We start from the raw sequence: 27,570 nt of genomic DNA on the forward strand, positions 1-27,570 counted from the left end.
AAACATAGTCCATTAATTTATTCATTACCCCTTAGCAGTAAAATATGTAATTCTACTCGTCGTTCTGTTGCTTAAATGCAGGATGGTATTCACCACAGCAGCAGAAGGAATGGAGCACGATTCGTCTGTTTGCTTTCGATTTTGCTTAGAATTCTTGGGGCTGTGTGGGTGACTGCTTTGAGAACTGGGAGCTTTCTCAGCTTTGGAGCGAATTCGCCGATAAGCTCACTCTCGCTGACATACTCTCGCGAGCAAGGGAGAATCCAACATTTGGGGAAATTGATTCTCCGTCCGGCTGTCAACCCAGAAGCGTGCTGGAAATGCATGGGTCCTGCATATAGAAGCAGTTTTTCACGCAACAAGGATGTTAGTTTACGACGAGGCTTTGATTTCGAAGGATGCAAAAACCCGCGACGCTCTCGGAATTGGTTGTGTCGGTTGTCTTACACTAGGAGTAAGGTGCGTGTGCCATTCTAGGATTGTAAGCGAGTGGATTCCATGGAAACTGTGTGTACAAAAGCATTAAGGCGAGAGTGTTGTTTGCGTATGGCTCCGGAGAAGGAGAAACGTATTGTTCTACGCTGGTGACTTATTACGAGGGACGACTCAGTGGCTTGACTGTTTGCAGTCAACAACTACAATAGAGATGCAAACGGAAGCCTACGAAAATTGAAAAGAGAATCAAGCGTGTGCAACGAGCAATGTGATGATGATGTGATAATTACAAGGCGCCGCGTAAAAATGAAGAGCTTGGCCTTTTTTATGACGAAGCAAGAAGATAAGAAACGGATGCAGAATCTAAACGAACCGATCGGGGGTACCAGTGATCTATGCTTCCACATGTACGGATACTGCTTTGCGGATTAATAAACATGCTGAGTGCGTAATTATATCATTTGAGTGACATAAAACATTGGGCAAACAGTGCGGCGAACAAGTGTTTGTGCTGTGGGGGTGAAAAACCGTCATAAAAACAAAAGGAATTCCTTTGTGACGTGTAAATCAAGCGGATAGCAAGTTGAATGATTACGCACTATACACATATACCCACGGATATTGTTGTTGCAGCAAACATAGCGTAAATATAAAATAAATGTGTGCATATTTATCTTTGTGATTTGTGCATGACGGAGGCCCCCACGGAAACGTACGTATACCCAGCTGTGTTTAAACTTTTGTGGGTCGGCAAAATATCGCATTGTGCTTCGACGTTCATTCCTTTCCCTCATCCGGCTTTAACACATTTAGTCTCGTGGGTGTATCCAGAAGGGGGAAAGGGGATCCGTTGGTCCCCCTGGCTGACGGAAATAGTCTAATTAACTATTATGCGAGGAAAATTTGTAATTTTGATTGTGTCACCAAAATGAAATACATTATAGAAATAAATGCATAATGCGAAAATCCTTCGATAATTTAAAAATCTTCTTATGGGTTTCGACGGAAATCTGCTAGATAATCTCAATTAAATACCATGAATGGACTAGAAACCATAACTTAGCAACGTTTCAAAACCTTTTTTTTAATGAAATTAATTATCTGAGACGAATCGCTCATTATTGGGAACAATTGTGGTTGTATTCCGACGATTTTATTTTCAGTTTTTAAAAGAATGTCAATGCTGCCAACCTGCCAGTCGTCGCGAAGTTGCTTGCTGTATACGTAAGGCGAGGTTTTCCCACATGTGTTGTAAAAAATACAACAGTGCGACTACCGAAGTGTTAAATAAAAAAAATCATTTTCTACATATTTACAGAAGCCAAAAAATGGCAAGAACAATCATTGTGTGCACTTTTAGGAGAAGAGAATTTAGCATGTTTCACAACATCTAAAAAAGCAGCGTAAATGTTGGATTTTCCATGGATTTTACAATGCATCCATAATTTTAACTACTTTTTACTTGTATACCTAAAAAGTCGATGTATTCCATCCTATTCGGCTTGCAACTTATGTGCGGTGCAAGCCTCGACTGGCCTCTTTTACGTGCTAATGGATATTTTTGCATATCTTTACGTATGGTCGTTCAAGTATAAGTGATAAATTAATTACAGACGTAACACTTAGAACCAAGGATGGAAAAAAATCAGCTCTACCGACAAACAACACGGTATTTGAACGGTCCAAGAGGGCCATCGCTCTTGCAGCAACATGATTTCAACACCTCACCACGCGTGCTAATCATAGATATATCGAGCATCCGATAAACTGTTTGTCGTAGGACAAAGGGTTTGTCGGATATTGTAACAAGTTGCGATTAATGCGAATCAATTCAAAATTCACGGATAAACTTTCTCACATTCCATGCACGATTGACTTTAGGATCAAAAATGGTATGCTAGAAGTCATATCATAGAGTGAAAGCGTGAAAATCTTCCAAAATTGTTGCTACACAGTACCAAAAAATAATGTGATTTACATCTTTTGGGATGCACATAAAAGAAGCGAGCCGAATGACGTAAATTTGTGTCCAATTTCAAATACGTTAGTGTCTGATTCGGGAAATGTCTATCACAATTCCATCGTTTTCGTGTCCTTTAACATTTAAAATTACATTTTTTGTTCAATACATCTTCAAGGACTCGTTTTTGTGTCGTTCCATCACTTACATCATGTGTCATTCAGGCATAACCAGAATTACGTCCAGAGTAATTTTCATTATTTTTAAGAGTGTATGATCGCATGATAAAGAACAACCACGATGCATCATTTGTTTTATCATGATTACTAGATTTCCATCCTTGCTTAGAACAAATCTTGATCAAAATCGTAGTCACGAGGCATTCACGCCAAATGCTGAAATCGGCGTTTTTTCTGGCGTTACGTCCCAACTGGGACAAAGCCTGCTTCTCAGATTAGTGTTCTTATGAGCACTTCCACAGTTATTAACTGAGAGCTTTCTTTGCCGATTGACCATTTTTGCATGTGTATATCGTGCGGCAGGCACAAAGATACTCTATGCCTAGGGAATTGAGAAAATTTCCATCACTAAAAAATCCTCGACCAGCGCGATTGAACCCATGACTCTCAGTATGGTCTTGCTGAATAGCTGCGCGTTTACCGCTACAGCTATCTGGGCCAACGTTTAAAAGATGTGTGCGCCACGGGTTACGGAATGGCCACTCACCATATTTTTGAATCGACCATTAAAAATGTGGTCGATGAACAATGATGAGAGTGTAACGTTTGTTTGTCTGTGATTTAATAATTGTTTTTACAATATATTTTCAAATTCGCTGCTGCTTGAAAGCAACCAAATTACCTTATTTTTAGTTTTATAAATAGAAACAACTACTTTTCAGCAAGGGTCTCGAGTAAAGCTTGAGATCATATCAAAAACTTTTTTTGATGTTATGACATCGTGAATTTTGATAACTCAGTTTGATGTCATTTTGGTCGGTTTAAATGGGCAGTATGCGTCATTAATTTCGGAATTTTCAAAAGCATTTTTTTCAATTAAAATCAAGCAAATTTACAGGAAAATGTTCACTGTATTCTATTCTCCAACCGAAACACAGTGTACACAATTGCATCGAATAATTTTTAGTTTTTAACAGAAAAACTGCATTTGGAGTTTCGATGATTACGATGACGGAGCGTTGAACGTTAACGGTTAAAATATCAAAACTGAGAGCAGAAAAATGTTCCCATGAAATCAAATTGCTATTTTTGCTATCAGTTGCAGCAAACTGAAAACTGTTTCTGCTATCATGACGGGCAAATTGAGAACTCATTGAAGTAAACATATTTTCGATTAATATTCAAACGAGTTTGCGGCATAATAAATGCTTCATTTTCATATCCTTATATTGATTATACATGTAGCACGAATTAATTTAATATTATATAAAATGAAAGCATTCCCTAAAATTTGAAATGATTGCAGAACGAAAAAACACTATGATATCGAATTTATCGACGAAAAATTGAAAAAAAAATAATAAATTATGATATCAACTTGTTGCTGAGAAAAGAATATGTTTTCCACCTTGCTTTCTTTTTGATGTTGGACTTTGCACGGGTAGAAACCCCTTATGAAAATTCGGCTCCATCCTATTACCCCGAACGCCACTACCCCGAATGGGTCATTACCCCAAACGCCATTACCCCGAATGAGCCATTACCCCGAATAGTATGAGATACAATGAAGTATCATGTTTTGCGTGCAAAAATGATGACCCTACTGTTATAGAGGAATGACCATTCATGTATGCGTCTCTAATGTGAACTGGTAATCAATGATGTGTTATATTCGTCGGTAAAATGATCATCATATATTTTCCCTTCTTTTTATGTCAGTTATTCTGTTGACCACTATCTTCTTCTTTTTCTTTCTGGGACAGTGCCTGTTTCTCAGCTCAGTGAGCACTTCCGCAGTTCAAGCGTTTATTCACAAATTTTACAACGCCAAATATTGCCATTTTTGACACCCATCCCCCCCGTCGTAATTATTTTGTACGGAAATTTTACAAATTTTGAAAGAGGTGTAACATTTCGATGACAACCACCCACATCCCCCTTCAGCGATAAGAAATTTGCGAATAGGCTTTCTATAAAACAAGCCTTTCATTGACTGAGCGCTTTCCTTGTCAATTTCCCATTTTTGTATATATGCCTCTAAGCCCAGGGAAGTCAAGGAAGTTTTCAGTGCAACAATTACACCATCGGAGGAATTCGAACAAAGATTTTCCTTCGATAGCATCACGTTTTCACAGTGATTATTCACGTCATAGCTGCAAGCATTTCACCGGAAATTTGTCCTTCTTTTTAAATAGGCTGTTCTTCTAAATTTTCGTTGGATAAGCTAGGCACTAATATTTCCATATGGAACAGCTAATTTTTTCAAAGCAGGATATCTTTAAGGCATTCATTGGAGTTTATTCTGCTAATTCGAATCAGGAATTTCCCCTTCTTTTACCTTCTTGCATTAAAACAGTCAGGTCTCTATCGAACTGCTCACCACTTTTCTGCCATCATCATATATCCACTGAATGGTCCCACAAAATAACGAAAGTATTACTGTAACGGTGATCAGAGGCCGCGGTTTTTCTATCAAACACAAGTATATTAGCGTTTCTATGCCACCGCGGAAAGATTGTCTATCAGATTGGTCTTTAAACGGATTCCATAGTACATCACTTGCAGCGATAATATCGGGGTGACTTGCTATTACCATCGTTTATGAAACAAAATCTTGTAGAAGATCTCAATGCTTGTAGTCGACATAAAAAAAAAATGAGTGAAGGAAGTGGGTAGCAGCGTCCAAAACGAAACTTTACTACATGCTTATTTCGTGCATATCATAGCTATTCTTTTCATAACAAATTCACCCTTCTTTTTAAAATAAGCTGTTCTTCAGAGCATTGCAGTGTAGTTGTGTTAATCTCATCAAAATAAGAGGACAAACCCAAACAAAACTTAGTATGTAAAAGTTGTTTTATGAAAATCTAGCTTCTTTTTTATCTCCTAATATTTGAAAAAATCATTTTTAAGCCAAACTTGTTTAATACTCATAAGGAATCGTACAATTTTTTCCCCACCTTCTTATTAAAATTAGTCTCAAAATGTTATGGATTCGGGGTAATGGCGTTCGGGGTAGTGACCCATTCGGGGTAGTGGCGTTCGGGGTAATGACCCATTCGGGGTAATGCCTTTCGGGGTAATGGCGTTCGGGGTAATGGCATTCGGGGTAGTGGCGTTCGGGGTAGTGTCATAGAGTCGAAAATTCATCACAAGAAATCGGCTTGAAATTCAAAAATTTGCCTTATTAAACCAGAATTCGAAAACAAAATTGTTTCCATGGCAACCCGGAAACGTACCGAGAACGTTGCGATCGATAGGCCTCGCGCCTATCGACGTCTTGATGTGGAGTGATGCTTAAACGATACATAATGCGTTGATCGCTCCACCTTTCATAAGGTAAACTGTATGAATTTCGATAGTTAAGTTCGCTTCGTGTACATATTTTTGATCGATATTGAAACCAGTCTGCGACAAAATAAATGATCTATTTTTGAATTCTCAAAGTGTTTATACATGTAGCATGAATAAATTTCTAATGATATAAGATGAAAACATTATCAAAAATTTAAAATGATAACAGAACAAAAACAGAATATGATATCGTATATTTCATTGACAAATTGATATCAACTTGATGCTGAAAACAAGATATATTTTCGTCTAGCTTTCTTTGTGATGTTGGATTTTGCTCGAAGTATCTTATTAACAGACCATTGGCCAGACAGTGGCATTGAGAAGTGCAGGTTGGGTTGGCTTGAAATTAGATTTAACTTAGCTTTTTAAAATTTCATATGGTGCCAATTTAGTATGCGGTGGAGATAGTCTAGTGGTAACGTCCGTAGCTACAAGTCAAAGCCATGCTTCGATTCCATGGGTTCGATTCCCGGTCGGTATAAGATCTTTTCGTAATGGAAATTTCCAAAAAATCACTTGAATCCATTTAGAATTTTTGCTTTCACTCAGGCCTATACGGGTTAAGAGGCAAATAACCGTCATCGTTTTACAAATTTTCAAAACCAGGTTTTTGGTCAAAATCAAATCCATATTCATGAAAATCTTTCATTGAATTCCACTTGCATTATTTGATGCAATGATAGACTTCCATGAGGACTGCTTCAAAATTGTGTGAAAAAACTGGTTTTTAATTTTCAATAATTGCTGATGATTGAATGACGGATTCTTGAGCTTTAAGGTGAAGATGCATCGAAGCCAAACCTCAAATTTTCAAGAGCACAAATCTAGAGAACCAGACAACCGTTCGTGCTGAAAATCTAATCGATTGATCACCACCAGCGAGTGACCAGTGAGTAGCATTTTCAGCACAAACGGTTGTCTGGTTCTCTAGATTTGTGCTCTTGAAAATTCGAGGTTTGGCTTCGATGCATCTTCACGTTAAACCAACAATTTGAAATGTTTTTAATTAACAGGAATCGTTACAGATTTGATCTTTTACATTCTTATCAGGCGTAGAGAAAACGGTTCTTTTGGTAATTGCTGACGGCTTACAATATTTATAAGGTTATATATTCCGAAAACTGACAGCTACTTGATGACGTCATTCCTATCCACCTCGAACATTTGATTTGAAAAAATAATCTAGTGAACCAGATCTTATATGCTACGACAATAATGACATTACATGTTTACAGCCAAATTTGATGTTTACACAAGTAAAGTGACTACCTTGTCTTGTTTATGTCGTGTAATTGCTAAGCTACTAGAGATCTCTATGAAACATGCGGCAAAAAACATACAGAACCACAAGAGCGATAATTCAAAACTTCAAAACGCAAAAGAAAGAAAGACCTAAAGAAACAGAAAACATCATTTATTCAAAGGTTCACCGAAAATTTCGTTATTTATGGACATATATCGCAACTTGGCGGTTTGTTGAAAAAATAACTTTGATTTTTTTAAATGCTCATAAAAACAGTGCATGCTCATAATATGGATGCCACTATTATTCTATATTTTTGGCACATTGACATGGTGCTCTGCTACCTCTTATGGACTTAAACTGATTCTTTGTTGCTGCCGTTGAAGTTGATGATGATGCAGTCGTTGCTGGCTTTGGGTTGATTTGCTCGTTTGTGAAACTTTCTAATGATCATGGAAGCTGGAACTGGAAACTGCTGCTGCTGCTGGTTCGGTTGCCCTAAGTAATTGTGGCAAAGTGCGGAAAACCAAACAATGCTGCTAACTTGGGGGTTGATGGCATTGTAACGAAATGCAGTAACTGATTGATAAGCTGGGAACTATTGAATTTATTTTTGAATTTGGAAAAATGTTTGGTTTGTTATTTAATTTGACTTGTGGCCAAAAGAGTTAAGTATACTGAATTAAAGCTTAGATTCCTTCCTCTCATTCAGTGTTAAATGCCATTATCATTACGAGTAGGGAAATCCTCGTATACCCGTCGTATAAGTGAATTTGGACAATTCATAAGCGGACGTATATGAAACTTAGGTATAATAATGAAGTTCTTCAAAGATTTTTGCAAAAAAAATCCAACAATTCTAAAAATAATGTTCATGTTTGTTGTTGGAACCATACTATAAATTATTCGTGAGCTTTGAAAGAGTTTTGGTTTAAATGTATTTAGTTTACAGAAACTATAAGCAGTTTTAACCTTTTTGAAAACAGAAAATAGTTATGTCACTTCAAAAGTCTCTAAAATTATATTTTTCATGAATGTAAATCAAATGTTCGTACTACACAACAGATGAAGCTTTATTTTGGCTTGTCTGAAAAAAAAAGAATCTCAACTTTGAATTTTGTTTCAAAACAAACTACCCTACAGTATGCTGTACATACCTCCACATAAATGATGTAATCTCTGTATTCAATTATCCGTGGCTGGTTCATCTACAATTAATCAAATCTTGAATTACTGCAGATCAAATAAAACCAAAATTCGCTGAGAGTTTGTGATAAAAACTTCTCCGAGGATTTTTTTCAGTAACCGCTTCAAAACATCAACAATATTTGTACGAACCAGAGAATGCAGTAACTCCTGAAAAACATGATCTATCGATGCTTTTTCCAACAATTATTCGAAATTTCTTTGAATCATTTTAAAGTTTTCTCAAAAATTACCTCCAAATTTTTTGAGGAGTATTTAGCGAAATACATTAAAATATCAACAGTGGAATTAGTTTACGAACAATTTATAGAACCTTTGAAATGGAAGGATTTCTGATAAAATTTTATAATTACTAGAAAGGAAAAATATAGGGGTAATCAAGGCAATATGGACCACCTAAGGAAAACGTCTTGGAATGCATTGAAAAACAGCACAAACTATCGTTTAAATGCAAGTGATTTATACTATCAAATGTTTTCTTCCATGCTTTGTCGATATATAATGTTAAAACCAACTTGAAAATTATTTTAGGAACGTTTTTGAAAACCATGTTTTTGTGCGTGTTCACCAACCATATGGGGCATTATCAAATGAAAGCGAATTCTGCAATACCTGACCCAGTACCATTTGTAGTACAAGACGCTTAAGTTTATGCCAGCAATACATGTCAATTAAGTCTAAAAACGTTTTTACGGTCTTTAAGATTTTATCACACCCCTTGGGTTAAACTCAAATTTTGAGTATATTTTGTTTTTGTGTTCCTTCCGAAATGTCAGATAGGAACAACCCCAGTGTTACTAATAAAAGCCCTTTGGCATTTTTGTCGACAAAGTGAACGTCAAACATGATCAAAAAGTGTCAAGGTTCATGTTTGGAACCATTTTTAAAATAAGAGTTGAAATATGTTATAGCCGTAATTTGAGCTTGAAAAATATCTAAAGTAATTGCAAGAATATGGTCTTTCGTATTATTAAACAAAAACAAGAATTCAATTAAAATTTTAGTACCCAGTCTGTGGGAGTCGTGAGTTCGATTCACACCGAGGAGACGTGTAGCTTTGAAGCAAATTTCACTTCAATTTATCCATTTAATCCAATTGCAAAGTAAATGTAAGGTTTAGTTATTCTGTTACCAATGCCAAATAACTATCGCTTCTCGGCCTAAAGGCTAAGATCAAAGTGTAGTAATGCCAAATAACTGAATGCAGAAAAACGATGGTGAATCTTAATGACTTGATACCGAAATTCTCTAATAAATGTGTTTAAATTGCTAAAAATCATCTCCAAAGTAACAAATCATGGGATTCACATATCCGGGTTCACTTGATCAATTCAATTTAATATAATGATGGTTTATTTTGAAAACAAGTGACATACTTAATTTGAGCTCCCTGAGTTGGAATATGCTTGCCAAATTCTGAACAATACGATATTTATGGTGGCCTTCCTTAGCCGAGTGGTTAGAGTCCGCGCAAAGCAAAGCAAAGCCATGCTGAAGGTGTCTGGGTTCGATTCCCGGTCGATCCAGGATCTTTTCGTAACGGAAATTTCCTTGACTTCCATGGGCTTAGAGTATCATCGTACCTGCCACACGATACACGAATGCGAAAATGGCAAAATTGGCAAAGAAAGCTCTCAGTTAATAACTGTGGAAGTGCTCATAAAAACACTAAGCTGAGAAGCAGGCTCTGTCCTAGTGAGGACGTAATACCAAAAAGAAGAAGAAGAAGAACGATATTTACAGAAATAATAAGTACCGTGACCCAGCGGCAAATTAATCAATGGGATGAATTCAATCAGGTCGAGAAAATTGTCCACATTTAGGCGTATTAAATCTACTTAAACAAAGTTTAAACTTTCAATAAAATGATAAAAAGAGACAAATTATAAAAACTTTTACATTATTTTTAGTTTCAGGAGGTCCAAATTTAATTGAAAGGGAAACTTTTAATTCTTAAACCTGTTTTGTTATATGATGATCAATTTCGCCACAGTGCATCATTTTTTAATTTTAAAAATTAAAACTATTTTTATGAAAAAATAAATGTTATTTCATAAGAAATTGATTACATAAACGGATAGAGATCTATTAAGCATTAATTTTGTCTATATAAATTTATCAATTCCAAAAAAAAACATAATCAATAGTTTTAGAATAGTTTTAGAATAGTCATGTTTGCCCCCACATTACATCAAATTTTAAGAGTAACGCCTTAGTGTGGGCAATTTCTAAACATTTTTTTTTTCAGTACACTCCTTATTTACCTTTATTTCTGTAATTAAAAAAAAATTGAATGGTTCTACACTACAAGTGTAGACATGCGAAAGATTCACTTTATTCAACAAACTTTGGTTGTCGACATAAGAATAAGAGTGTTCTATGATGTCCCAACCAATCGATTTTTTTTTTGTTTCTTCTCAAATGAGTAAAATATAATAACACGTGCTTTCTTCCGAATGTTACGTTCGTTCGTAGGAATGTTGCATTTATGTATTTGTTCAACAAACTTTGAATGGTTCGTCACCTCAAGTGTCGGCATGATTTTCCTTTACATAGGAATTGTTCATATCAAATGAAAATCGCTTATCAAAGTGAATCCTGTGACCCTACGATCCTTCCCATTAACAAACATCCCTTCCAGTAACCTTTGTGGAGATGCAGAGGCAAACACGGTCTCCAAATAGCAAAGGTTACACACTAACATTCCTTCCCCCAATCCCACCTGACTGCAAGGACGTGGCTGGCGCCGTTATTGACCATGTATAAATAGAGGCACTGAATTATGCATACTGAAGAGGATTATGACCAATCCCAGCCGAACTTCTAGTTGATTCTTTGTGCATTTTCACTGACTTCAGTCAATCACGGAATAGCAACCATTGATATGTGTAGTCAGTCTAAGCTAAGCTAAGCTAAGCTATATTTTAAGAATCCACACATTTTTTAGGCTGACGCCATGCTTAATTCATTGTTTAGATCTTGATGTTTGCAGATGTATGTCAAACATGTTTATGAAATTTAACATTGTTTTCTGTTACTATGAACATTCTTCAACACCATAAACTTCACCACTTACAATTCGACAATAAATAGTTAGGCCAAATATTATTCTTTTACTTCAGGATACTTCAATATTCGCGCTGAGAAATAACATTTTGTGATCTATTTCACTTTTCCGATCAATTTTATTCCGCACAGAAATCCTGGCTACACCCATGGTCCGACTAGCTTTTGTTTTTGTGATTTGACACTGATGAAATCGAACACCATGTGACAGTATTATAAAATAATCATGCATACATTCATCACATGTGGCCTTCAGCTGACTATGGGAAATGCTATTCAAAATGCTATCCCATGCGTGTTGCGTTGAACATTGTTTCTATTTATTGTTGCGATCGCAATAGTGCAGGGAATTGGTGGTTATTGTTTGTTGTAATTATTCTTTGCCGAACTGATGTGGTTTGTGATGGCTTATAATCACGCAGAACACTTTTAATGACTAACTCGGCTATGAATATATGATTGGACGGTGCGTAATCCTCACAAAACAATGTACCTTCGAATTTAGGGTAATGCAGCGATGGACGTCCAGATTTGTTTGTATAATTAATCGAATATAATCGTCGTATTAAGGAACAAATGCGCCTAGAGGCAATGGTATACATCGCTAATGAGCCAAATTCATTGGTACATTCCTTATCACTGATTTTAGTCCTGTTTACAGTCATTGGTAAACTTTCATTCATATGAATTGAGTTTTTTACTTGGCGAAGCATGAGTTGTAGGGGTAATTTGTGCGTGCTGAAACGAATAACTCGAACATTTCTTTTTCGTTTTCTTGGGACTTCACTGGGGCAGAGCCTGCTTCTCAGCTTAGTGTTCTTATGAGCACTTCCACAGTTATTAACTGAGAGCAATCTTTGCCAAAGTTGCCATTTTTCCAATTGGTATATCGTGTGGCAGGTACGATGATACTCTATGCCCAGAGAAGTCAAGAAAGTTTTCATTACGAACAGATCCTGGACCATTCGTGAATCGAACCCAGACACCTTCAGCGTGGCTTTGCTTTGTAGCCGCGAAGTCTAACCACTCGAGTAAGGAAGGTCCCATAACCTACTCCGAACCTATCTATGCATATCATATTTTTGTGATCAAGGACCATGGTTCATTCAAATTGTATGGAGAATATACCACGGGGGGAGGGAGCATAGTATGATTTTTTCACGTGATACAACAAATTCAAAGAAAAACCTTCTATGTAACAGTGTTAACAAAAATAAAAAGATTTGTTTTCAACAACTTGTTTCCAACGAATGGATTCACGCGAACTCATTTTGCAAGCCTACGCTCACTTTGAAACTTATCCGATATCGATGTTAGCTTAAATGTTTTGTGGTATGTATCATGTTGGTGTTAGACTTTGAAAGAGCGATTCAGCTGACACAAAACAAGATTGAACAAACCACTCTCTTTTGTTTGATAAACTCCACGCGTCTGGATTACTGGGAACAACATCCCTTTGGGCGATACACCCCCAGCTCCAAGAGTTTCACCTTTTAAGGTAAAAAGGTGTAATACGCCCCCCCTTAAGGAAAAACTGCTCTACCGCAGTAGCAAATGCATCACTTCTAAAGTTTTCTATGTCAATGTGTTGCTTATTTAGTTGACCATGCTCTGCACGCAACTTCTTCATTCCAGATTGCTTCAAAAAAGTGTACAAGATGTTTTTTTGTAAACGGTCCCAATGTTTACGTTTCAAAACAACCCGGGCAATATGCCCCTCTCATAGAAAAAAGGTCCACAGCGTTGTAAAAATGTTTCCAAGGAGAATTCCAGCACCTGCCAATCTTAAAAGGGTCCATTAGCAGTCGTCTTCCGATAAAAGTTTTTGTGTTAAGTACAATAGTAAAGAATGGGCTTCATTCACCTTGAGGCTTGCTTATCAAAAGCTAAATTATAAACCAAAAACCTGATTTTCGATATTTTTAGAATTTCTATTGATTGTTTATACTTTTTAAAGAACATATATGCGCAACATCATATTTTTGCGAATATTTAAGATATGTAATCATGTTTACGTGTGTAAAAAGCCTCAATCCCGTGAAAATGCAAAGGGGCGTATTGCCCCGTTGGGGCGTATTACACCGAGTTACCCTACATCGATGCGTTATCAACGGATGTTTACTCGAAATCTGAGACTGACACAACAGCAATTAGTAACTTTGTCTGACGATGCACCGTTCCCGATAGAACGGAAAAGGGTCGAGCTCAAGAGTTGTTGCGGTGACATAAATTGTGGATGTTAAAGGGTCACTAAGAAGATGAGTTTGGGAACTCTAAGAGGAATATAAGAAACACTTACCCTATATGTATGAACTTTCTTGTAACATACAGAGCTCAACTATTTTTATCATTTAGCAAAGAACAAAGTTCCTCACAAATAAAGCTTTTTTTTATTTAAGATTAAGAACAAGCTTTTCATCGTCGTACGCTATGATAACAATATATTTACTATCATAAATCATTCATGAACATTTGAATGATTTATGTTTTGAAGTTTATAGCTCTCCTATGCTAAATATGTTGGTTGAACGTCTATAAATTGTGTCATCCATAATTTGGGTATTTTCAAAGCCTTACCCTTCCTCTCTTTGTCACACTTTTTGTTTGAAAACTTTGTATGAATCACAACTCTTCGAATGATTACTTATTACGCCTGTAGATCACAACAGATCAATCAATTGATCGCAGTGGTTAAGATGCCCAATAAGAATTGAAAACAATGTAACTTATAATACGCTGTTATTCAGCAAGATTGTGCTGAGAATTGTGGGTTATTATTATTATCTTTATTAAGGAGATTTTCAGCCCTATGGCTGGTTCATCTCCGACAAATTGTGGGTTTCTCCTCCTTTCAGGATTGTTAATTTTCAGGGACAGAATTCACGTGGATTTTTTTATTCCTTAAAATTTTCTTTAGGTTTGTGCAACAATCGGGAGATGGGCAAATTTTGTGGACAAACTTAATCCAGCCGGTTCTTAGCCATGGTTTTATAAATTAAATGCATAAGAGGTGGATGCATAATAACCTTGTAAACTTGATCTGAAATTTGCCAAGTCCAAAGCGTAAATAACAAGGCAACGGTACATCAAATACGTCGATTTTTTTACTTTAGCAACCGCGGCATGCAATGCCCTATGGGGGCTCTTTGATTTTGTATAAGATTTTGACGTTTACTGGCCTTATTGTTTTCCAATTTCGTGGAAGAGTAAAATAGAGGAGGATAATTTTGAGCTGAGCCCCATAGAACATGGAACTGTTATGCGAATTTGGGCAGTATGCTCTTCTAACTGGACATTCAGATATGAGATATCGAGTGAAGGTTGAGTTGATATAGGGTGTCCCAGAAAGTATGGGCACGAATTTACCATACTGTCATTTCGAAACTAGTGCAGATAAAAATCTGATTTTCACACATATTATTCTCGCACCTATCAAGAGCAGATTTTGAATTTTGAGTAATTTTTCCGCCACCTGTTTGTGTATGGAGTAACATTTCTGGAAGCTCCTCTTATCAGGTCTGCACAAATCGCTAAATCTGAGCGACTTTGTTGTAATCAAATTGTGCTAGGCCATAAAGTATGTACAATAAAAATCTGAAAAAATATATTCATCATTGCTGATACGATAAATGATCAGACTATATCCTATTTTATTGAAAATCATAAACTTAAGTACATGAAAATTGAAAAGATCCTATAAATCCGATTTCAGCTGTGGTCGATTTTTAAAAGGGTCAAACCATGTCCTTGTATATCCGTTAAAACGCGTAAAAATCTAAAATTGTTGTTGCCTATCCAAAAGTATGGATATTTATCATAAGTAAATATAAAATGAATTGTTTATATTTATATTGAAAATACCTGAAAATATATGATTTCGTCAATTTGTCTTATGTGGAGGGAAAAATTAGCGATTTATTAGAATTTAATCATTTTTCAAGTGCTTTCTAGCAAAGCCGAATAAAGTTTCAAATAATAATTCTTGTGGAACATCTTCGATACAATGTAGTTAAACTCGCCACATCTAAGGATTTCGTTAAACACATTTATTATTAGTTAAGTTCCAACAAAACTCAAAAGTAGGGTCTGTGCTGGCTAAATAAGAATAGATTTTCTAATGTCAAAAATTTCAATCACATAGGTTATTTTATCAAACAAAATTTTTACAAACATCATTTGAAATAACCCAAGGAAAAACACAAAAATAGAAAAAAAAAATATTTGTTTGCAAAAATATTGTGATATTCGTTATCAAAGTCGTGCTTATACTTTCTGGGACACCCGATATTATATCGCCCCCACTTTTGTGCTTATAAGGACTTTTGACGACATCTTATGCGGAATCATTGAATGTATCAAGCTTGTGCTAGAATAAGGGCGTAAGTCGTATAATCGATTTCTCTTCATCGATCCTCTCTTCTACGAATAAAGGTGACAAGCTTCGCTATATCCATGCATTCCCACACTTACACACTCGTATCCCTTGATACATAGGGGTGCTGATCCAGTGGTAGTGCTTGTCCCAATAATAGTAATAGAGCGGTTTCAAGGGTGTTAAAGGCAATTTTTATTTTCATGTGCATTATTCTAAAAAAATCTTGGAAATTGGTATGGAAATAGTAGAAATCAATTAAAACTTTGCCTTTTTTGCTCATTTGCACCAGTAATAGTGGGTCGTTCACTCACTATTATAGAGTGAGATGAGAAATCAATGTAAACCACTATTATAGGAACACAAGTAAGCAAAAACCACTATTACTGGAACATGTTCCAGTAATGGAGAAAATGCTTATTTGAAAGATTCAATGATTTTATCGTGACAAGATTATTTTTTACGTAAAATAGAATGTAAAAACTTTCAAATTACGTATTCAGATATAAAAATCGAGCTTTTGTTATTTTCTGGCAGTTTTTTTTTTTCATACCATTACTATTGCCTCTATCACTGGTACAGACGCCCTATATGCATCTCGCCAGCCGACGAATGAGCTCGTGTTAAGCTGCTAGTACCGAACAATCACGAATACACGCTTAATCCATTCCGAGTGGTGCATCTACCATCTAGAGTTTCCAATTTTCCCGGGAATTGACTTCCCGAGAAACTGGAAATAAAATTGTCATCCCGGGATCCCGGAAAATTCTTAAATATGTAAAAATTTATCTGATTGGTTATAGTTTTTTTTTTTGAAAAAAAAAACATATTTTATGTATATTATTGTTTAGCCCACTGCATTCCTATCTTTATTTCTACCTTTTTTGTGAGTTATTTATTTATGTTCTTTAAAACAATGTTGGCTGTGTTTATAATAAAAAAGTTTAAAAAATTAAAAAATTTGCAAACATTTAATTAGTAGTTTACGAAAAAAGTTGCGGAATGATTATTTTTACAGCACAAGTCGTACAATTATCCAACGAGGCTTGCCGACTTCTGACGATTGCTGTAAAAATCGAGTTTTGCAACGAGTTGCGTACAACATTTTTTTTTCAATTTGGTAGAAGACCACTTGATGGTATCTGAAATCATATCGGGAATCACAATTATTTTTCATTTTCTGCAAAAATTTGTGCAACGATTCATTAATTCATTACCGCACTGCATAATTCAGTGCAAAAAAAATTGGTCGTTTCATGGCAGATTGACGTGTAGAAAAATAACCTATTACCTACCTTGATACCTTGATGGCTACAGCGTAGCATCACGCCATTGCCGGGCGTATTGTAGAGCTCCATCTTCGTCGGTCTTGGGCGAAACTTCTCCAGTTGCCCCGAACGTTTAGGGTCGCCAGGTCCTCTTCCACTGCGTACAGCCAGCGTATTCGTGGTCTTCCCCGAAGCCGCCGGCCTCTACCTGGTTCCCTGCTGAATATTATTTTCACAATTCTTTCTTCCGACATTCGCACTTAGTGACCAGCCCACTGAAGTCTGCCGTATTTTACACGATTGATAATATTCGCATCTTTGTACACTTGATACAACTCGTGATTCATGCGTCTGCGCCACACACCATTTTCGAGTTTCCCACCGAGTATTGTCCGCAGCACTTTACGCTCGAAAACACCGAGAGCTTTCCGGTCTGACTCTTTCAACGTCCACGCTTCGTGCCCGTAGAGAGCCACCGGAAGAATCAATGTTTTATACAGGGCGAATTTAGTTTCGGTTTGCAAGCTGCGGGACCTAAGCTGGTTACGTAGTCCGTAAAAGGCCCTATTCGCAGCCGCAACACGTCTTTTCACTTCGCGGGAAACGTCGTTGTCACATGTCACAAGTGTTCCAAGGTAAACAAATTCTTCAACAACTTCAAACACATCCCCATCAAACACTACCTCAGCACTTACACCACCATGCCTGACTCTATCTCTACCTGCAACCATGTATTTCGTCTTGGTAGAATTGATGGTCAGGCCTATCCTTGCTGTCTCCCTCTTCAGAGGCACGAAGGCCTCTTCCACTGACCTGCGATCGATTCCAATCAGGTCTATATCGTCCGCAAAGCCAAGGAGCATGTGCGACCTTGTGATAATAGTGCCATTTCTTTGCACGCCAGATCTCCTAATAGCACCCTCAAGTGCAATGTTGAACAGTAAATTCGAAAGTGCGTCTCCCTGCTTCAATCCGTCTAACGTCACGAACGAGGTTGACACCTCGTCTGCGATCCGAACACTTGATTTCGAACCATCCAGCGTAGCACGTATCAGCCTAATTAGTTTCGCCGGAAAACCATTTTCAGACATTATCTGCCAAAGCTCATTTCTTTTCACTGAGTCGTACGCCGCCTTGAAATCAATAAACAGATGGTGAGTCTGCAAGTTATACTTGCGAAATTTGTCCAGGATCATTCGCAAGCTAAACATCTGGTCCGCTGTCGAACGGCCCTCACGAAAACCAGCTTGGTATTCGCCGACGAAGGACTCCTCGAGCGGTCTCAGTCTGTTAAACAGGATGCGCGACAGAATTTTGTACGCCGAATTCAGCAGGGTAATTCCTCTGTAATTGGCACACTCCAGTCTGTGCCCTTTCTTGTAGATAGGGCGGATGAGGCCATCCAACCAGCCGGTGGGCAATTCTTCGTCCTCCCATACCTTCAGAAGTACTCGGTGGATCGACTGGTAAAGCTGCTCGCTTTCGTGCTTGAGAAGCTCGACCGGGATCTCGTCCTTCCCAGCAGCCTTACAGTTCTTCAGCTCGCTGATAGCCTTTTTAACCTCTCCTATGGTCGGTGGGTCCACAGCTTGATCGTCATCATCTATGTTCATCCTGTTCCTCGCTACATTTCCATTCTCACCGTTCAACAATTGCTGGAAGTGCTCCTTCCACCTGGCAGCCACCGCCGTTTTATCGGTCAGCAAATTCTCTTCTCGGTCATTGCACATGGCGGGCACTGGTACGGTATTGTGCCGCGCACCATTGACCGTTGCATAAAATCTCCGCATATCATTTCGGTTCATGCTTTCTTGTGCGTTAGCTACCACACTTTCTTCGTGCTGCCTTTTCTTTCTGCGGTGGATTCGCTTTTCTTCGGCTCTCGCTGCCCTGTACCGCTCTCTGTTCTGTCGGGTACCGGCCACAAGCATACGGCTTTTGGCAACATTCTTCATGTCGGTCACCCTCTGGCACTCTTCATCGAACCAGTCGTTCCGTCTTCGTCGTTGACCAGTGCCGATCACTTCCCGCGCCGTTGTTGTCACAGCTTCGTGGATAGGGTCCCACAGGCTGTCGACGTCTCCAGCAACGTTGATTCTTCCCAACTTCTCGTCTAGTTGCTGACGGTACTGCGCAGCTACCCCATCAGTCGACAAGCGTTGTATATTGAAGCGTAGCGTTCTGTGCGTTGCGGAACTCGTGACGCTGGACAACCGCGCCCGAATTTTAGCTACAACGAGATAATGATCCGAGTCGATATTAGGGCCTCGGAAGGTCCTGACATCAATGACATCTGAGAAATGTCGCCCATCAACCAGCACGTGGTCTATTTGGGAGCAGGCATCGCCACTCGGGTGTCGCCAGGTGTGTTTGCGGATATTCTTTCGTGCGAAGTAGGTACTGCTGATTGCCATCCCTCTAGCAGCAGCGAAGGTTACTAGCCGCAGGCCATTATCATTGGTAACGGAATGAAGGCTTTCCGTTCCAATAACGGGTCGGAAGAAATCTTCTTTCCCGATCTGCGCATTTGCGTCGCCAATGACTATCTTGACGTCTTGTTTTGGGCACTCTCCGTAGGCCTTATCCAGGCTCTCATAGAACTCATCCTTCATGTCATCGGGCTTATCGTTCGTTGGCGCATATATGCTGATCAGGCTGTAGTTGAAGAACTTGCCCCTCATTCTCAACACACAGATTCGGTCGCTTACCGGTTTCCACCGAATAATTCGCTTCATCTGCTTCCCAATCACTATGAAGCCAACTCCACGTTCTGCTCTGTCGCCACCGCTGTAGTAGATGTGGTACTTGAATGAAGTGTTGGCGATGGGGTACACCGCTCGGAATTCGCGTTCTCTGGTTCTCGGCCAGCGTATTTCCTGGATAGCTGCCACGTTCACGCCGACATTCCGCAGTTCACGAGCCAGGAGCCCAACACGCGCGGGTTCATTCAAAGTTCTCACGTTCCAAGATCCAACTTTCCAATCGTTGTCCTTTATTCGTTGCCGTAAAATCAATTCGTTTGCTCTACTTTTGCCTTTCTTGGTTGGTGAAGAGTCTTCGATAGGCCACCTAACCAGGGTTGCGCTACCTACATCGTGCTAGAGGGGCTGCCTCCTCGATGCTGACACGATACAGCATCGTCCGCTTGTTCTTTACATGATGACCACGATCATAGCCATCACAACCATCCACCTTTATCAGGGCTTTGGACCTGTAGCTCTGGTTCTCAATAGTTTCAAGTTCTTTCGGACATGCTACTATGGTGAGCCGTCATGCGCTAGCGGTGTTATAAAAATAACCTATTACGAAGAGAAATTTCAAACATAAATTTTCAACACTAGAATAAAAACCAATCAAATAGAAACCTTGAAAACTTTATAACCCTACTCAAATCATAAAATAGATCCCTCGAAAGCTTCTATATATGGACCGATGCACGAGTTCACTAATTTGACGTTTGAGCGGTGCCGAATTCACCAGTTTCCATGGTGACATAAATAACACGGCACCGCTAAAACGTCAATGGACCGATGCACGAGTTCACTATCTGACGTTTGAACGGTGCCATGTTATTTACGTGGCCATGGCAACGAGTGAATTCGGCACCGCTCAAACGTCAAATTAGTAAACTCGTGCACTGATCCATAGTGAACCCGTGCATAGGTCAATTGTACAAGTTGTCACGGCAAACGTTATATTGCCAAGCAGTAGGCAGTGCAGTAAACTCACCTACAAAATGTCAGTGAATTGCATTCCGATTTGTTTCCTTTTTTTATTGATTTTTAACAAAATTTTAACTCTCAAACACGTTGCATGTCTTGTAGAACTCAACAGTGAAATAATGACGTCGATCCGTTGGCCTCGAGGCATTTCGTGACATATAAATACTATTCCATTTTTATTCATGTAGATATACTTTCTTGAAAAAAAAAATATCGTCAAAAAGATATATATTTTTCAATAACTATTTGATTACGAAAAACAACCAATGAACATAGGCATACAGTTAACTCACCCTTACTCGATATTCCGTATCTTGATAACGAGTTAGAGAACCATATTAAAAGTTAGTTTTCATGACTAACTCGATGGTTCCTAGGATCGCAGTTGCTTGGTTTTGTGTTCTGTAACTCGATACCTCCCTAACACGATGGTTCCTTCAATATCGAGTAAGTGAGAGTATTTATTAGACTGTATTATGAATTATCTATTAAAGATTTTTGGATTTTGGATATAGATGGTCCATTCTCATTTCATTTATTTAGTTAACATCTACACAGATAACACTGAATCAACAATTTCACGCCACAATACTCGGTTCGTGGCCGCATCTCTCCATCCTCGGTTCTGCCCCACGCTCGCCAAATCGATACGCACTTGATCCGCCCACCTAGCTCGCTGCGCTCCACGCCTTCTTGTACCAACCGGATCCGAAGCGAACACCATCTTTGCAGGGTTGCTGTCCGGCATTCTTGCAACATGCCTTGCCCATCGTATCCTTCCAGCTTTGGCCACCTTCTGGATACTGGGTTCGCCGTAGAGTTGGGCGAGCTCGTGGTTCATCCTTCGCCGCCACACACCGTTCTCCTGCACACCGCCGAAGATCGTCCTAAGCACCCGACGTTCGAAGACTCCAAGTGCTTGCAGGTCCTCCTCGAGCATCGTCCACATTTCATGCCCGTAGAGGACTACCGGCCTTATGAGCGTTTTGTACATGGTACATTTGGTGCGGGCGTGAATCTTTTTTGACCGCAGCTTCTTCTGGAGGCCATAGTAGGCCCGACTTCCACTGATGATGCGCCTCCGTATTTCACGGCTAACGTTATTGTCAGCCGTCAGCAAGGATCCTAGGTAGACGAACTCGTCGACCACCTCGAACGTATCCCCGTCTATCGTAACACTGCTACCTAGGCGAGCCCTGTCGCGCTCGGCCCCACCAGCTAGCATGTACTTTGTCTTGGCCGCATTCACCACCAGTCCAACTTTTGCTGCCTCGCGTTTCAGGCGGGTGTACAGGTCTGCCACCTTTTCAAATGTTCGGCCGACGATGTCCATATCATCCGCGAAGCAAACAAATTGACTGGATCTCGTAAAAATCGTACCCCGGCTGTTAAGCCCGGCTCTCCGCATAACACCTTCTAGCGCAATATTGAACAACAGGCACGAAAGTCCATCACCTTGTCGTAGTCCCAGGTAGGATCCAAACGAACTGGAGTGTTCGCCTGAAACCTTCACACAATTTTGCACACCTTCCATCGTCGCTCTTATCAGTCTCGTGAGCTTCCCGGGAAAGCTGTTCTCGTCCATGATTTTCCATAGCTCTACGCGGTCGATACTGTCGTATGCCGCCTTGAAATCGATGAAAAGGTGATGCGTTGGGACCTGGTATTCACGACATTTTTGGAGGATTTGCCGTACAGTAAAGATCTGGTCCGTTGTCGATCGGCCGTCAACGAAGCCGGCTTGATAACTTCCCACGAACTCGTTTACTACGGGTGACAAACGACGGAAGATGATCTGGGATAATACTTTGTAGGCCGCATTTAGAATGGTGATCGCTCGAAAGTTCTCACAGTCTAACTTGTCGCCTTTCTTGTAGATGGGGCAGATTACTCCTTCCTTCCACTCCTCCGGTAGCTGTTCTGTTTCCCAGATTGTGCCTATCAGCCGGTGCAGACAAATGGCCAGCCTTTCCGGACCCATCTTTATGAGTTCAGCTCCGATACCATCCTTACCAGCAGCTTTATTGTTCTTGAGCTGGTGAATGGCATCCTTAACCTCCCTCAAAGTGGGGGCTGGTTGGTTCCCATCTTCCGCAGTACTGACGAAGGCATTTCCTCCGTTGTCCCGTCCTTCATTGCCTGTGCTCTCAGCACCATTCAGGTGCTCGTCGAAGTGCTGCTTCCACCTTTCGATCACCTCACGCTCGTCCGTCAGAATGCTCCCATCCTTATCCCTGCACATCTCGGCTCGCGGCACGAAGCCGTTGCGGGATGCGTTGAGCTTCTGATAGAACCTACGCGTTTCCTGAGACCGGCACAGCTGTTCCATCTCCTCGCACTCCGTCTCCTCCAGGCGGCGTTTTTTCTCCCGAAAGAGGCGGGTCTGCTGTTGCCGTTTCCGTTTATAGCGTTCCACGTTCTGCCGGGTCCCTTGCTGCAGCATGACCGCCCGCGCTGCATTCTTCTCCTTCAAAACCTCCTGGCACTCCTCGTCGAACCAATCGTTCCGTCGGCTCCGTCCCACGTACCCGACGTTGCTCTCAGCTGCATCGTTGATGGCTGCTTTTACTGTTCTCCAGCAGTCCTCAAGAGGGGCTTCGTCCAGCTCACCCTCTTCCGGTAATGCAGCCTCGAGTTGCTGCGCGTATGCCGCTGCGACATCCGGTTGCTTGAGCCGCTCTAGGTCATACCGGGGCGGCCGTCGGTACCGTACGTTGTTAACGACGGAGAGTTTTGGGCGCAGTTTGACCATCACCAGATAGTGGTCAGAGTCGATGTTAGCGCCACGATAGGTCCTGACGTCGATAATGTCGGAGAATCATCAATCAGAACGTGGTCGATTTGCGATTCTGTCTGCTGTGGTGATCTCCAGGTGTATCGGTACGGAAGGCTGTGCTGGAAGTAGGTGCTACGAATGGCCATATTTTTGGAGGCGGCAAAATCAACTAGTCGTAGGCCGTTTTCGTTCGTCAGCCGGTGGGCGCTGAACTTTCCAATCGTCGGTCTGAATTCCTCCTCCTGGCCAACCTGAGCGTTTAGATCTCCTATGATGATTTTGACGTCGTGGCTTGGGCAGCTGTCGTACTCGCGTTCGAGCTGCGCGTAAAAAGCGTCTTTATCATCATCTGTGCTTCCGGAGTGAGGGCTGTGCACGTTTATTATGCTGAAGTTGAAGAACCGGCCTTTGATCCTCAACTTGCACATTCTCTCATTGATCGGCCACCACCCGATCACGCGCCTCTGCATATCACCCATCACTATAAAAGCTGTTCCCAGCTCATGTGTATTGCCGCAGCTCTGGTAGATGGTATGGTTACCTCTAAACGTTCGCACCATTGATCCCTTCCAACACACTTCCTGCAACGCTACGATGCCGAATCCACGGTCCTTCAGCACGTCGGCGAGTATGCGTGTGCTCCCGATGAAGTTGAGAGATTTACAGTTCCACGTACCGAGCTTCCAATCGCTAGTCCCTTTACGTCGCTGTGGTCTTCGCCGATTGTCCCGGTTCGTATTCTCTCGTTGATTATTCGTTGCTTCATTTTTTTTACGGCTGGCTTGCAGGGCCTGACACCAACCCCCTAGATTTCCGGAGGGCCATTCCCCCTAAATATTCGGAGGACCATAGTGCGCAGTTTAGCTTAGAGTCCTTCTCTGGCACTCGGACGATGATCAGCCGCCCCTGACATTGGGAACAGACGCTGTTGTGAGCCGCTCCTAACATGGAGTACAGACGCTCAAGGTTTGCAGAAGCAAAAGCAAAAGCAAACCCCCCCTTCCCTGTCAGCATACGACCAAAGTTCCCACCGGGGGTTGGTTACCCGATCTTCCCTAAGGTTACTCGTACCCCGGCCAGTACCGCGAGGAGGTAGGGATAGGAGTTGCTGGGCAAGAGGCTAAGGACCGCACAAAGGGGTCTATTTTATTCCTTCAGGTACGCGAGGTACCAATGGTACGCCATGCCCAGCCATTTACCAACCATTGTCCATTCTGTATAAGGTCAATTCTGTATAAGAGCTTCTGTATAGAGCTTCCCGGGAACTACGAGAATCCCGGGAAATACGGGAATCCCGGAAACAGAAAATCATTTCCCGGGAAACGGGAATCCCGGAAAACCTAATTTCCCGGGAAATGTTCCCGGGATTGGAAACTCTACTACCATCGTACGGACGCGGTTTACGGAAAGAACGAAGAACCGTTATACGTATTTCTGCTGTTAAGATTTGTGACGCACTGGAACAAATGATCTATTTTGGTTCATTTAGTTTATGTTGCTTATTTCATGACCTTATCTGTTTAATTCATCTGTATTAATTCATTTGTTTTATTTTTATTTTATTTTGCGTATCTGTTTCCCTAAAACGTACATTGTTGTTATGTGGGTAATCATGAGTTAAGCAAAAGAGGCATAAACCTCACGAAATAAGTAGTTGTAACAGTTTAGTCTACTCTAAAACGCTCTGCTATGCTAAAACTAGAATATCAGAAATACTTGTATACTATTTCGTCAGTTTAGTGCCTTTGAAACCATTAGTAGGGGCACAAGTTGATCATTAGTACTTCCATGCATAGGATTCTGAGTTGTTTCTTTTCAAATGAATTTATAACTACTCTTAAGTTAACTTCATAACTTTTGATAGGTATTTACACATTTATATTTTTCGTATGTGATCAGTAGTATTTTGTAGTTTTTTGTCAAGCTGAAAATTTTGAACTTTTCTAGATAAATTATTGATTTATTCTCAAAAATTGACAAAAAATCGGGGGCAAGTGAGAATCCGGTAAGTTTTTTGAAGGGGTATTCTTTTTGAAGGTTCCAGTCATACTGGCGAGCAATGTATGAGACATAAAAATGTACAGTCAACTCTCCCTTACTAGATATTTTGTATCTCGATATTTCCCCTAACTAGATGGGATGCGCGGTCCCTTCAATCTAGCATGCTTTGATACCTCTTTAAGTCGATACCTCTCTAACTCGATGTTCCCTAACTCGATGCTATCTGGTTTAGTTTCCCATGTGATTTTACATCTCTAGCTCAATATTTTCATGGAAAGTTGAATAATTTTCTCCAAATGTTAATAAATTCCATGAATTTGAATATTATGATTTAATTGATGGTAAATGAAAGTTGCCCGTTTATGGATAAAAAAATTTTCAATTTTTGCAGGCCGTGTAAAAAATGTCACATTGGTATGTGCTCTGTATCTCGATACCTTCTCAACTCAATGGTCCCTTCAATATCGAGTTGGGGAGAGTTAGTTTCACTAACATGTGTTCGAGTTACAATTCCAGCGAGATTTCAAACTTGCATAGAACAGTTTTGAACCCATTGCCAAAATTTGAGAAGATATTTGAAGACGTATCAGAGTTCGGCTCACGACGCCATGGGGCCCTGCACAAAAATGATTCTCTCTCTTTTATTCTTGCATGAAATTAGTAAACAACAAGGTCAATAAACGTCAAAATCCTATACAAAATCAAAACAATGCAGAGGCCTATAGGAAGTTATGTGTTAGAGTGTTATGATTGAAGAAAACTGTCAATTCAACATTTCGTTAAGGTTGTGGGCTCATTTACAAATTTCATAACGCTGAAAGGATAGGTGAGTACCCTAAAAATGTTACAGACCTTACAAAATTTGCATAATATTCATGCAAAAAGTAATACGGGTTGGTGGGTGTCGAAAATGACCATTTTCGACGTAATTGAATTTGTGAATGGAGTGAGTCGAGTATTTTCATTAAAAAATTACCTTTTTATACATGTTTTTTCAATGTTTGGTTTGACGATGTAGAAACTTCCTGAAATTAGTAAAGTTAGAAGTATTTAAATTTGAAAAGACTTTGTAAAAAAGGTTAAAGCAAAGACTAAATAAAAACCTTCATGCCTCTTGCATTTGTCCAAAATTTTATGACACATAAGGTAATAATAGAGCCTTCCTTAGCCAAGTGCAAACATGGCAACTTTGGCAAAGAAAACTGTCAGTTAATGACTGTGGAAGTGCTCATATGAACACTAAGCTGAGAAGCTGGCTCTGTCCAAGTGAGGACGTTATGCCAAAAAGAAAAAAAAAGAAGGTAAAAGAGCAAAATCTGAAATGCCGTGAAGAGTGTACTGTGATCTATCAAACTTGGGTAATGAAACTGATCATATTTGTAGTTCTGCGTCAAAATTTCATTTCAATTGCTTGTCAATCTTGAGCATTTTGTACGAAAATCGACTTTCACTACCTGAAAATATTGATTATTCCACTTAAGTCAAATTTTTGTCCTACCTTACCCTATCATTTTCAACTTTGCAATATCATGTTATCTACGAATAATACAATAAACTGTTTTAAAATAGTGCCCCCGTTTCACTATACTAAAAAAAACATTACACTTGCATTCATAAAATATGACATTATAAAGCCTTTCCTTATATGCATCACATCATATTTTTTATGGACAATGGTATACCCAAAATAACGTTCTAAGCGAGGATGCTCACCAATTAACTTTGCTGAACCACAATCCATGGATCGTGCTTTTGTTGCCGAATTATTTGGATCCTTCGTTCGTCGTCGCCCATGGCAGTAGCTAAAGGGGAGCCCAATTCAGGTTGGGGATTTTCTCATGAAAAGAATTTAGTGTTTAATCCCTTATGAAGCCTTTGCCAAGGCGGAAGCCACGTGTGCACAGGACAGAATACAGGTAGATAATACAAAGCCGGCATAGATATGAGACATGCACATTGTACAAGGTAGCAAATCTAACCTACAC

The 27,570-nt window shown here is 39.8% G+C and overlaps 1 protein-coding gene across 1 annotated transcript in view; it reads left to right on the top strand.

Annotated features, from left to right (window-relative positions):
• Positions 1–272: 272 nt before the first annotated feature.
• The window catches only part of LOC5578435 (lachesin), a 334,955-nt gene continuing 307,657 nt past the window's right edge, over positions 273–27,570 (top strand). Inside the window, exon 1 of the mRNA XM_021849376.1 lies at positions 273–1,147. The gene's annotated coding sequence lies outside the window, so the exon portion shown is untranslated. The remainder of the gene's footprint in view (positions 1,148–27,570) is intronic.

The sequence above is a fragment of the Aedes aegypti genome, chromosome 3 (assembly GCF_002204515.2).
Source record: "Aedes aegypti strain LVP_AGWG chromosome 3, AaegL5.0 Primary Assembly, whole genome shotgun sequence".
NCBI classification, from domain to species: domain Eukaryota; kingdom Metazoa; phylum Arthropoda; class Insecta; order Diptera; family Culicidae; genus Aedes; species Aedes aegypti.